Source organism: Phocoena sinus, chromosome 5 (assembly GCF_008692025.1).
Source record: "Phocoena sinus isolate mPhoSin1 chromosome 5, mPhoSin1.pri, whole genome shotgun sequence".
Classification (NCBI taxonomy): Eukaryota; Metazoa; Chordata; class Mammalia; order Artiodactyla; family Phocoenidae; genus Phocoena; species Phocoena sinus.
The window spans coordinates 13,618,011-13,632,162 of record NC_045767.1 but is presented as its reverse complement, the minus strand read 5'-3'; the positions used below and the strand labels follow the sequence as shown (position 1 = coordinate 13,632,162).

General features: G+C 39.7%; 1 protein-coding gene across 1 annotated transcript in view; it reads left to right on the top strand.

Moving 5' to 3' along the window:
• Positions 1-2,968: 2,968 nt before the first annotated feature.
• JADE1 (jade family PHD finger 1) overlaps positions 2,969-14,152 on the top strand; it is a 214,966-nt gene continuing 203,782 nt past the window's right edge. Inside the window, exon 1 of the mRNA XM_032631859.1 lies at positions 2,969-3,145. The gene's annotated coding sequence lies outside the window, so the exon portion shown is untranslated. The remainder of the gene's footprint in view (positions 3,146-14,152) is intronic.

Below are 14,152 nucleotides of genomic sequence, written 5' to 3'. Positions count from 1 at the left end.
CTTTAAATCATTTTACCTTCTTTAAATCATTCCAATTTCTAATCCCCACAGGTACACCTCTTTTCTCACATTCTAAAACCACACTCTTGGGATGTGTTTAAAATTTTCCTATGCTAACGTAACTTAATTTTTATGCTAAAAGAACTTCTATCTTCTTCCCAACCTTGATATATATTATAAAATCTGCTTCCACTAATTTAACTCTGGAAGATTCCATGTCCCATTGTCCTTTCCCAGTTCCTGGCTTTCCTCCTCCTCACAGAGGTGTTAGATGTTGGGGGGAGGGGGACGGTTGAGTAAGAAAAGAAGAAAAGGTTGCCCTATTACCCCTATGTAATTCCAGTCAGTTTTTGGTAAAATTTGTATCATCTTCTCTTTCCTTATTTTTCTCCCTCTCCTTCTCTTGTGCTTCAATTTCTATGCTCCTTTTACCTTGTTTAGAAGTTGACCCAGAGCAGGAAATATACTCAAACTATACATCACCATCATCAAGCTTTCATTCCTGTCCCCTGTATTTTTTTTGGCTTCCTGTTTTAGATGAAAATATTAAAAATAAAAAGAAGGCTTTTTGTGTGATTGCATTCCACAGGGGCACAGAAAACACCTTCTTGAGGGGAAATATAGCCTGATTGTTTGTCTCGGAGTCTGAGTTGAACAGAGAAAAGGTTCTTGCAAAATGTGGCCAAAAAAGAAATGGGGGTAGCTGGTTTTCCTCCCCTCGCACCCCCATCTTCCACTTTGCTGCCCAAGTGGCAATTCTGAGAGGCAAACCTGATTGTTTACTCTCCTACTTAAAGCCCCTCAGGGGCTGATCCTAACGTCGTCTTTCACCTCTGGTCTGCCTCATGCCCGGTGCCTCCAGTTGCCCCGAATTACTTGCAGTAACCTGTGCTATTTCACTTCTTTGTACCTTCTCTCTGTTGCTCTTTTCTGGACTGACTTCCCACCTCATTCGTCTAGCCAATACCCGTTCACCTTCAAGGCCCAGTTCAAGAAACTTGTCATTTATGAGGCTTCTTGTCCCCCGCTACCTCCCTTCTCCCAACTGACCTTTTCCTTCATTTCGTCCTCCTCTAAAAAAAAGTGTCATAACATGCACCACACTTTATTACGAAATTATTTGACGTGTTTGTGTCTTTCTGTTTGACTAAAAGCTCACTGAAGGCTTATTCATTCTTTCATTGCCCAAGTAATTCACAAACATTTTCTTTTTGTAAAAGAATCAGTTAATACAGAAATATAACATGAACATCTCCCTTCACTTCTAACCCCCCAGTCTCCCCCTGCCATCTTATTAATATTTGAACCCTCAGTGCCTAGTTCAGTGTCTGGCACACAGAAGCCCCACAACTGTGTTTTCCAGTTGGTTTTTTATTATTTTTTTTTGGCCACACCGCACGGACTGTGGGATTTTACTTCCCTGACTAGGAATTGAACCTGGGCCCTTGGCAGTGAGAGCGTGGAGCCCTAACCACTGGACCACCGGGGAATTCCTCACAACTGTGTTTTGAATGAATGGATGAATGAAGGAATAACTATCCTTTCAAGGTTGTTCCTGACCAGTGACACATCTGACATAAATCTGAGGGTAAATACCCATTCCCAGTGTGCAGCTTCCTCACTCCAAGGTAACGTCACGTATGTGCTCTGCTGTGGTTTATTTTTGCTAACTCACTGTCTGAGTCTTCAGCCTCCTCCAGGTCCTGTTTACTTTAACTATTCAAAGCTCTGCTGTCTGCCAGAGCAGTGGACACTGGGAGGAAGTTTTCCCACTGCCCGTGCAGTGTACATTGGTTTCTAAACAATCTTGCCCACAGTCTCCATTAATACAGTACTGTAGAGCAAGGTAGGATAAAGTATTCAAAGTAGCAGGAGTTACTTTTTAGGATGACTGAATATGATGAAGGAGCCAAGGACAAAGGCTAATTTATTCCAAAGGAAGTCAACACCTTTGCTTTGCACTAGCTCTTGTGGTTAAAAAATAGGGCTGGTAATTGGACTTGCTTTATGAAAATCTCATTAGCATTAGCATATAACTAAAATGCACGGCTCCATAGTTAATTGCAATCCTGCACTACGGTTAACAACTACAGTGATGACATTTGCATATTGCACATAAAATTAAAAATGCATGTCAGATAGGTGCTCTTTCAGAAAAAAAAATCCTTGAATAACACTGCATTCACTACAATAATTGGAAAGATTTTGAATTTGAATGGAAATTATATGTATAGTATGAGCTTTAGAAAGACAGAGGAGCCTGATCAAAGAGGAGGAGAAGCTAAATATGAAACATTGCATAGGCAAAACTCCAGCAGCTGGGATCATCTCCTAGGGTAGGGACCTGTAATACTGAACTGTGTGTGCTTTGTGTAAATACAGCCCTTTGTTCTGAGAGTCTCATTTCACTTCCCAGGCATCAGTCTCATCTTGATGCTTTTCCTCTAGACTGTAAGCTCCTTGAGATCATAAACTTGATCTTTTTATATCTTTGAATCCCACAATGCTTAGCACGTACAGGCACTCAATGATTTGTAGGTGTGAACCGACTCAAGCTCTCTAGAGCTGAATCTAGTAGACATGAGAGGCTGTGCGGTGAAGTGGTTAAGAGCGGATGTTTTGACTTCTGTGTCCTGGAGCCCGTTACCCTGAGCCAGTTACTTCAACTTCCCTAAGCCTCTATTTCCTCTGCTATAAAATGTTTGCTGCCTTGTAAGGTTTTTGAGAAGATTCAGAAAGATAATGCACATATATTACTTAGCACAGCACCGTGCCGGGCACATAGCAAGTGCTGTTATCGTGTTGTTGCTGTTGTTTTGGGGTTAAAGATCACGGGAAAGGGCATGTTGAGGCTGAGGTGTGTAAATCACTTTTAACGTCAGTCCCAGTTCCAGTTAACCACAAGACAGAACGTCACCGTAAGTAATGTACTTGCCACAAGGGCTGGTAACTTCTGTTCTATTTCACCAAGAAAGAAAAGGAGTTCCTGAAAAGACAATGGAGGGGCATAAGACAACAATACCATTCTCTAGGTGGATGATGCAAAGATCCATTACCGGACTTTGTACATGAGACTCCTCTGTGACCGTAATTGTCTGCTTCTTGGAAGATAACAAGCCAGGAACCAGTCAGGAAGGAAGGCAAGGTAGGGCTTTCTGTGGTGGACTGGGCTATTTCTCTGCTTTCTTTCCTCTTTCTTTCTTTCTTTCTTTCCTTTTCCTTCTTTCTTTTTCTTTCTTTCTTTCTTTCTTTCTGTTTCTGTTTCTCTTTCTCTTTCCTTCTTTCTTTTTTCTCCTTTCTTTCTTTCTTTTCTCTCTCTCTCTCTCCCTCTCTCTCCCTCCCTCTCTCTCTCTCTCTCTCTCTCTCTTTCTTTCTTTCCTCATTCAGCTAATATTATTTTTGTGCCCATACACAAACGGAGAAGAAAGTTTCAACTTGTAGGGTGGTAGTTGCCAGAGTCAGCTCTGTGTCAGGTGAGTGAATGTCATTGGATTTGGTGATAAGGAGGTCACCGGTGATGCTTCTCCAAGGGCGGGGAGGGGGGGTTACTGTAAAGGGGTGTGGGTGAGAACTTGACATCTAGGGTAGGTAGAGAATGACAGGGTGGGAAGAAAATGTAGGAAAATATAGGCTATGCTTTGGCAGTGAAAGAATAAAGCTTAGCCAGTAGCTTGAGGGCACAGCAGAGTTGAAAAAGAACATGTGTAGTGTTGGAGAGACCGAAAGTAGGAGCCAGTGAGAAAAGAGAGAGGCAAGATAGGAGACAGCTGGAGGTGGTGATACCACTGGAATCAGCCCAAGTGATATGCTGCACAGGTACCTTGTGAGCAGTTCTGTTCTGTGGAACTGAGGCCAGCACCTTCTCATTTGGGTGAGGTGCCTCTTTTCCTTGGCCTGCGGCCCTGGTTGTTACCTGTATCCCAATGCATCGTATTGAATTGTAATTTTCAGCTTATTCATCTGTCTCCTCCTTTGATGGTGAGCTCCTCAACTGCAGGAACCATGTCTTATTCATCTGAACATCCCCACTGCCTAGTTCAGGGTCTGGCACAGTCAGAAGGATTATTTAATTCAACTACATAGTCACCCAGAGCCAGTCTGTTCCATCATGTGGAGTTCCCGGTAATTACACAGCCCCTTTATAAATTGTCTCCTTCTTGGAAGATAACAATGGGCCAGGAACCAGAGTCAGGAAGGAAAGGCAAGGTAGGACTGGGCTATTTCTTTCTTTCTGGGGTGGACTGGGCTCTTTCTTTCATTCATTCATCATTCAGCATATATTATTTATTGTACTCATACCTATGCAATGCACCGTGCTAGGAACTCAGAGACACAGACGATCATGGATGTGGACCTGATTGGTGCACAGTTGGAAATTCTGGGCTAGAAATAAAGTGAAGGATCAGAACTAAAGATAAAGATATGACCGCCTCTGCCCCCATCTTACATATCTCTGATATTAAGGTAAGAGCTGTAAGAAGGCTGTGTATAGTTGACTCACCTCCCCATGCTTGGGGGAGCAAAACAGAAGACAGGGGAGCCCCATCTCACCATACGCTAAATGAATTGTGTGATGCACTAACTGAAATGAAGCTGAGAAACCACGACCCTGTTCTCTCATAGCTTTTCCTTAGACAGTCTCTGCCCTAGAGTCTTTCTACTTCTCCCTCTACTCTTTCCATTCTGGCTAGTATGTTTTTACAACTCTCCATTTCCTGTATCCTATTTCTACTTTTGGAAGCCTGTTTTTAGACCCAAGCCTTTCATTTGCCTTTACTCAAAGTTTTCTGCAGACTCACTATCTCTAAGAAAATGATTTTGAACCATAATCTAACGATTGAGGTTGAACCAACATTTTTCACCCCTCCCGATTCCATGTGGGTCCAACTCTGACAAGACCCCAAAACATAACAGCTTTTGTTTAACGGCTGACTCTGGGGCCTCCAATGTAGAGCAATAGGCCTTCGTGGAAAGCGACCGTCACTACCACGTAGTCAAAGCTGTGTACCAGACTGTCCTGATTTCCTCAGTAATCCAATACTTGCAAAGCTTTCCAATTAGCAACAAAGAAACTTTTCCTTTTTCTCTCATGCTTAAAACATATATTTTTTTCTATTTTCAGAAAATGTTTTACTAGTAATCTCTTTAGGTCTAATCCCCTACTATTCAGTGCGAACATGTTGGCTTTCCACATGTTGCGGGATTAGGACAGGCCTGGCAGTGACCCAGGGGCACAAAGGGGCCGGCAAAGTGGGGTGTAATTCTACTCCCGTCACTGACCCCCTCCTGCCTCTCCGGGCCGCTGCACACCCCCCTCTGTGAGTCATAGTCTGTGGAGCCTGGGGTCTAAGAAAAGGAAGTATTGTCTCACAGCTGTAAATCAAGTGTTGTGTTTGTGGATTTTGTTTTCCTGCTTCTCGCTCATGCTTGTTCTTGCTTTCCTGGCACAAGGGCATCTGCACCCGGAACAGCCGCTTATCTCAGCTGGCTGCTGTTTGCCGATACCTGGCTCATTCTGTTGTTCTGAAAAGCCACATAAAGGAAAATGTGGGGACTTCTTTCTGATGCTACGTTAAACTTATTTGTGCTAAATATGTCTCAAACACCCAAACTGCCTTAAAACCTAAACCAAGTTCCACAAGTGACTCATTCTCAGGCATGCAGGGGGCGGAGAAGGAGGGCAGCGGAGGAGTCGGGGAGAAAAACACACATGCCCTGAGCGCCTAATTTCACAGCTCTTGTCTATTTCCCTCTACCACAGACTTATACCCTCAGCTTCTCTCCATCTTGAGTCTCTGGGCTCCTGACTGACGCAGGGTCTCTCCTTGCTGGGTGGGGTTCGGAATTCAGCGAGAAGTGGCTTGGGTGGTGAGGGAGTGGCCATACACAGCGCCTCCTACCGCCTCTGAGTGGGACTACTGGACACTGCAAGGCATTTAACCAGCCAGCTCTCACCCTTGATATTTCCACATAGAGCCTTTCCTTGGCTGGCTCTGTGGGCCAACACAGTTTGCCATTCGGCCTCTTTCTCCCTGCTGGTGCCTTGGCTGGAGGAGAGCCTCCAAAGGTGCCATGATGATGTCCCTGTCTGAGGCTGTTTTCTAGCAGCCCGTAGCAACACAGAGTCATCTGAAGCATATACCTAAAGAATTTATTCTATCCACTCTGCTTCCGCTGGAGCTCACCAAAAAAGGAGCTGCTTGTTTATCCAGCTGTCAGCCATTTCCCATAAATGTCTGGCCCAGCTTGCTACACCGTGGCAGGCATTGCGTTAGTACCAATAGGCTGGCCCTCTGCCAGGTCTTCATCGTTGGAGACTCCATCTTGCTATTGAATGCTAAGTATGAGTCAGAGGTGATGCTGATAAAGCCCTGGATAGGTCCTGACAACAGGGGCAGACCAAGCCACACAGGGAGAATGGGCCTGACCTCTGCTCTGCAGAGCCGTGGGTAGTTCTGAAGCTTGGTGCCACGTTAGTGCAAACGTAGTGAAATGCAATGCACACCGGGCTGGGCTGTCAGAGGCACAGAAGAAGTATACGTTGGTTTCTGTAAGAATTATGGCCAACAGCCCAGCTTCTTCATTGGGTTTAGTTTGAAAATAAATGCCTCACTGGACGGTGACACTTATCAACTCTTTTTTTTCGGAAGGAAATTGTTGCTTTGTGTAGGCTGATGTGTAGCTTTAATAATCGTATCATTAGTCCCAAGTACTGTGCTAATTATTCATAGCTGTCCTTCATCTTTTGTGTGCATTACTGTATGTATACAGCAGCAGCTGGTGAATGACTGTATCCTTAGATAATACCCATATTTCGAGAGGTTAAATTTCCTAGAAATCAGTTTCTAATTTTCACGTGTCCTTGCTTGTGCTCTTGAAGAGACTGAAAAAGAATATTCTACAAAATCCTGTCTTGCTCTGCGGTGATGAGGTCAGACAGACCTCCCCATGAGGCTGCTTTGGAAACTTGGAGACATTTGAGGCTGGCTTAGTCACCACCACAGCTCAGTCCCATGACTCCTGTCACCACTTTGGTGAGCTGGTGGTACAATAGAGATGTCTTCATGGTAGGGCCTGGAATGAGGGCAGTCACAGAGCAGTTTTCCTTGTAAAAAATAAGTTGTTTCTGCTTATTTCTTATTAGAAGGAATTTCCTAATGGAAAATTCTCCTCCACTAGATAGGATTTTTTCTGTACAAAATTTTATTGTTTATGACTATCAGGGTCAATTCCCATTGCCATCTGAGAGTTAGAAAATGACATCTATCATCACATAGAAAGAAGTATTTTTTTCCTATGTTGGTCAAAAGCCAAGTCATTAATTGCCAACCAATGAAGGTACAAGGGGAAAAAAGAATTAAGAGTTTTAATTGCTCCAGAAATTCCAGATATAAAGTTTTACATTCAGTTACACCTGAGGTAGCAGAAAACACCAAGGGATTGTTTAAGTTCTTTGGCCAAACCAGAATTTGGTTTCTATAACATTCCTTAGACATGGATCACTGGGACTTGTACGTATGTTTGTTATATAGAGATTTTTTTCTCAGTATAACTTCAGGTGGATTATAATTTTATATATATATATATATATATATATATATCAGTCTGGTGTCTTAATCTTAAGATACCACATTATTCAAATTATTTTCAAAGCCACAAACTTTGTGTGAGGGTAAAGGTATTGCCGTGTAAAATGCAAAAATACTTCCTAGCTATGCTGATATTTTATGCCGCCTGAATACAGAACTTAGCTTAAGAAAATCATAAATTTGCAAATTAAAATGAGATGAAAAAAGGTTGACCAGCTATATAAAGAGGGCAGCCATTCAAGTTGTGGAACCTAGGTTCTTTCTTTTTTCACTGCCCACGATTTTGTTTATAGTGTTAATGTTAAAAAGTCAGGGTCTTCCCCACACTATAAAGCACTGATACTATTTTCAATCGAATTCCTACCTACTGGAGTATCATGTAAATTCTTGTGTGTGCTTTAATAATTCTTTAGAAATCATTCTTTGGATTGCTGTTCATAGAGTGAGAAAGAATTACTTGATGTATTCCATGTGTTTTTATTGAAGCTAAGATTAAAAAAAAATAAGGATTAGAAAAGTCTGGAGTCACCTCAGATTTTGGTCAGAGGAGGCAGAAGAGTAGTGTAGGGTGACACAATGGTAGTTGTGGTGGAAGCCGTCACCCGGCATAGCGCTGCAGATTGCTTCATGGGATGACGCTCAGAGGTTGTCTTTGATTTTAGTTTACATATTAAAGAAAATTTTACACTGTTGCAGACAAATAGCTTGACAACTTATACTTCACAATACAGTGTGTGCAAAGCACTTAACACCATTCCTAGGACATGTTCACTTCACATTGGGATGCTGGGAAAGGAGGTGACACAATAACGTGGAAGGCAGCATTCTCCATACGTGTAAATGCTGTGGTTACAGAAAAGAGATCTGAGCCTTTGGTTTACCCATCCAAGACTGTAAATTAATTCGTTCAACAAATATTTATTGAGTACCCATAATGCTATAAGAGTCTGAAATAGTCTTTGTTTGTTTGGCCACACTGCAGTTTGTGGGATCTCAGTTCCCCAACCAGGGATTGAACCCGGGCCACAGCAGTGAAAGCACCAAATCCTAACCAGCAGGCCACCAGGGAACTCCCTGGGAAATAGTCTTTTATGAGTTGTGATATGCAACAGATTAGTATTAACTGTTGAATTAACAGTGGAACCTGAATTATCCGTCAATATAAAGGACTCAGCAGTACCTCAGAGCTCTCCCTGTGGCATGCCATATAACCTAGCTGTATAGAAATTAAAGGGACATGCATTTTGCTATCTGGACAGTTGCTGCTGGTCAAATTGCCACTGTGTGTCTTGGAGGATGAACAGGCAAAGAATTCTATCAGTAAAATGTAGGTCTTCAAAACTAGGGTACTATCATCTTGGGAATATAGACAAAATGCATTTTTTTGTAAAGGGCTTGAATCAGGAAGGACCACAAGATAGGAACCTACCTTGAGCATCACGAGTTTACATGATCAAGGGGGAGGGGAGCTTATGATTCAGAAGTTCAGAGTCAGCACAATCTAAATAAACCTGGTCTTAGAGGAGCAACTGTTTCTCTATGACTCATTTAAGATGCCTTACAAAACCAGAAGCTCTAGAACTAGAGCTTGAAGATACAGAAAAATTAACCATAAACGGAGCAACACTTAATAGCACAGCCCTATGAGTACTGTACAAAGAAGTTTGCTTTTTTGTTCTCATCTAGGTACGTTTCTATTGAAATACAAATGCAGTGTACCACATTTTGCACACCCCAAAAAGCTCCTAAAATGGGGAACTTTTCAGGATGTTGTTCTCATGAATCAATTACTCACTGATGTTATGCTTATCTTAACTAGGTAGGTGGGGATGGAGTTCTTCTAAGAATTAAGGCATTTACATGCAAAAACCAGATTGATATAAACCATTATCATAAAAAGACTGGAAGAAATGTTGTGAGTAAATGCCTATGGCTAAAGTACGATTTGAATCAGTAAAAGGCTACTGTCTATGAAATGATCTGATAGGCTGGTCTATTGTGAAATAGACACTGACTGACTAGACTTTTGTTCCCCTTAACACACTTATAAAGTAGTGGAAATTGAACATTTTCAATGGCAATAGTCATAACTGCAGAGATAATACTGTTATTTTCCAAATATGTTAAAACTAATGTAAAATAGTAGCATTGTTTCATTGCTGAATGCCCCTAAATCATCCAGCTATTTCTATTATGAATCTTAGATACAATTCTATTGCATTGTAGGAAACAGAGCTCAGATAAACCCTTGGAATATCTCCAAGGTCTATAATTCCCTTGTGAAAAGTACATATAATAGGCCAAAAAAAAAAATTTTTTTTTTTTGTATTTTGCCTAAGACTGTCTCTGCTCAGTGATTCCATTTTCCTCTTTATTCCATCTTCTGAGATATTGAACCACCAAATATATAACAGAAACAAAATATGCTTAAAATTCTTTCCTAATGGTCCCCCACCTAAGTGCTGTGAACTGTGGTGGAAATATTGGAGTAGGGGAGCAAGTGTGTGTTTTCACTAAAAACATTATTTATACATAAATAATATGATGCATAAATTTGTACTCTTATTTTTTAAGTATATGTAAGCACTGTGGTGATTATTCATTTCAGAACATTACTGGGTTTACAGAAGCCTTTATCACTGTATGTTTTCTCACCCAACTGGTCGCTAAAAATATAAATACGATAAAATGGAGCATCCTCAAGAATTTTTGACTTTAGGAAGGAATTCTCAAACTTGTCACTGGAAGAATTAAGGTGTTAGATGTGGAAGGACCTCCTTGAGGTTAATTTTTTCCTGAGGAGAATATCAGTAGAAGATGCAGCAGGAATATTTTAGGATGTTCTAGATATTATATCTGCTTCCACAAAAAATTACATGCCTACATTTAATTATGTAACCCTTAAATAGGGGAAATTATAATTCTATCCATTTGAGAATGTATAATCTTTTTCAAACCCATTTAGATATAAGCCATATGTTAAATTGAGTAAATCAGGTGTTGAAATAATGTGCTTTACTTTCAAATATATTACCCCAGTATTTTTAAAATTATGAAACGTCAGTCACAGCCCAAGTATATCAGAATAAATGAATCAGGCTCATAGCTCTTCTGGAAGAGGATACTGTTTTGACAGTTGAAATTTGGCAGTTGGTAACCTGATAGGTGGTGGATAATGAGATGATACCTATAGTTTGAGATCAAGGAGCTTACCTTCATCCTGTCAGTATTATCTGTCCTTGTATCCACTGGCACCATTGCTGGCCAATTGACATGGGACATGGGTTAACCAGTTGACTCGTTAGTGCCACCCCTAACTCCAGTAGCATGGTCATCTTTCTTTGGAAAGGATTATCCATTGAAGATTATTGGCAGCAATTTTAATCTGCACCCTCTCTTCTTCCCCTCACAATGTCCATTCATTTATACATTGAAAAATATTTTTGGTGTGCCAGGAGCTGTGTTAGATGCTGGGATATAATGGTGAGCAAATACAGCCACAATCAAATAATCCGGCAATGAATATACAATTACAGAGTAAGATAAGTGTTGTAGGAAAGGATAAGGGTCATGAGGAAGAGGACTCTGAACCCAGATGGGGACTTAGAGAAGGCTGCCCTGAGGAAGTTTGGCTTGAGGAAGACCTAAAGCTCCGCCAACAAAAATGGTAGCCACAAACTGTGTGATTATTTAAATTAAAGTAATTAAAATAAAATAACTTTTAAAATTCAGTTTTTCAATCACACAAGCCACATTCAATGTGTGACATTGGTCCCAGAGGCTTTAACTTCAATACCTGCTGGAGTGTTGGTTATCTCAGAGGTTAGGTGTTAAGAATCCCACAGATTAGGGTGGATTCCACGTGAGCTGTTAGGAAACTCGGAGGTTTGGTGTTAGTCCGGTCTCAGAGAATGGAGTATTGGCAATCCTATATATATGGCATATATCACTTGCTGTTCAGGTAAAGACATGCATTTCCTAGGAGATACGTGTATTTTTTATATATATATATATATATATATTTATTTATTTATTTATTTATTTATTTATTTAGTGCTGTGGCTTATTACTAGAACTCAAGGAGTTAGAATTTACTCTGGGTCATTACACACAAGCTTCTCAACTTTTTAAGTCAACAGCATGTCCTTCTAAGTCTCTAACTGTAGATCAGAGGATCTTATAGCAAGTATAATCATTGAGCCCTGTAAATCAAGAACTCTGGTTGCAGCCCATCCTCAATTTTTAAATTGTGAAAAGCTGTAGGAGCTGCAAGTTATGTGCTATTTTTAATATACAAAATATATATAATATACAATATATATATAATATACAAAATATATATATAATATACAAAATATATATGTAATATACAAAGTATATATATAATATACAAAATATAGCTGGAGGTTTTGTCACAGATTAACAAATACAAGTTATTGAGGAGATTGTTTATTATTTTAATTATGTGACATTATCTTTCCCACTGACGAAAGCAATCAAAATGACTAAAATTGAATCAGTGAAAATGAATAGATTCCTAAAGGTTATAAGTGTTGTTGAAAAACAGCATGCATTTATTAAATTTCTTACATGTTACTCCAAAACGGTTAGTGAGGTAAATACATAGTGACTCCTTCCTTGCGGGTTCAGAACGTGGCTAGAAGTAGACGTAATTCTGGAGATCATTTCATCAATCCTCTCACTCTCTAGATCAGGAAACTGACATTTAAGTTAGGTGCACTGACCATTTTCAGTAACTTTAACCTATACTGATAAAATGTCCGGCAAGACTTTGATAGTAACAGGAACTAGACTGAATGACAATAATATTGTAAGCATTAAATCTCCAGTATTGCAGAATTATAGTTTTAGACTTTGAATTACTATAGCAGTGTCTGGTCCAGTGTTAGAATCCCCTTGACAACAGCCTTGCAGGGGGTCACCTGCCACTACTTGAACACTTACCCTGATGAGAAGCTGGATAGCAACCCATTCTATTATGTGGTAGCTTTTAATATTAGAAAGTTTTTACACTGAGTTGGTATTGTTATCCCTATGAATTCCACCCATGGGTTTTGCCCTCTGGAGCCAAGAACTGCAAAGTGTTTGCCGACAGCAATTATGTTTGCTCTAATTCTCTTCTTTTCCAGGAAAGACATCTCTAGTTCTGAGTTATATGTCATATGTGGGGCAAAGGTGAAGTGAAAGAAAGAGAGAGAAAATAATGTGCTGTGGCTTATTATTAGAACTCAAGGAGTTAGAATTTATCCTGGGTCAACAAATACAAGCTTCCCAACCTTTTTGAGTCAATAGCATGTCCTCATTAGTCCCTAATTGTAGATTAGAGGATCTTATATCAAATATAATCATTGAGCTTTGTAATTCAAGAACTCTGGTTGCAGCACATCCTTAATTTTTAGCTCGTGAAAAGACTAGCTACACTGAAAAGAAATCAAATGCCATGAATTGCAGCATGGAGGGGAGATCCAATGAAATAAGAGGTGAGACCTTTTACTTACAAAGACTGTGGTCTGAGACACCTAAATTAATATCAGAATCTGTAGGCTTCATGTTCACTAAAACACAATAATACTCAAAATATTATAGCTTTGTTATAAAAAATAAAATTCTTAACAGTTATTTAAATCCATCCTTAAAAAAAGAAAATCTCTTCCCATCTCTTCCAATATTAGTTAAAATTCCAGGAAACCACTGATATGCTAGGATATTCTTAGCTATGATTTAAATTAGATTTGGGAAAGTTGTATCATTTTCAAATGTTTTGTGGACAATAAAATATAAATTTACTTTGATTTTTAATTTTAATTTAAATCCTAGAAAGCACTCTTTTCTCTAGGAAACCTAGTACATGGATGGTGCTTATTTAAATATCATTGTCCTCATGAATTCAAAGTATAAAATCACTTATTTTCTAAATAGAGAGGAAGATGAATACATACATTTATCTGGCAACTCCAGCTACATAGATGTTGATGTTTGCTCAAAAACTGATTTACCTACAGACGGAAATATTTTTAAAACAGTCTAAGAAACCAAAGACAAACAGACTTGAAATGGAATTTTGTTGCAAATTGCTTTGAGTCTGGTGGGATTTTTGAATTCTGACCATAACTAGATTTAGCTCTATGTAAATCTGCTCTTAAAAGGTTTCACTGTATATAGGCCTATAGCCATTTATTCACTTACCCATTACACGTCATTTTGCACAGTGAGAACTGGCGAAAAGTGGATTCTGTTTATTAGATTGCCCAGGGGAAGGAGTAGGTCCAGTGAAAACATTTTTGCAAAGTGTTTTCTATTTATTTGCTAGAATGATAGCAATGTTAAACTTGAGGGATGTGTGTATATGCACGTTAAAATTAAGTTTGGTAATTAGGTGGTTTTACACAATGACTGTTCAATTTATTTAGGGTCTTCTACATCCTAGGCATCTTGCCAAATGTTAGAGAGGATATAAAGATGAATAAGATAGTTCCCACCCCACACAGTGACTAGTGAAACCAATACCCAAAGAAATAATGGTATAGCATGCTGTCTTACAG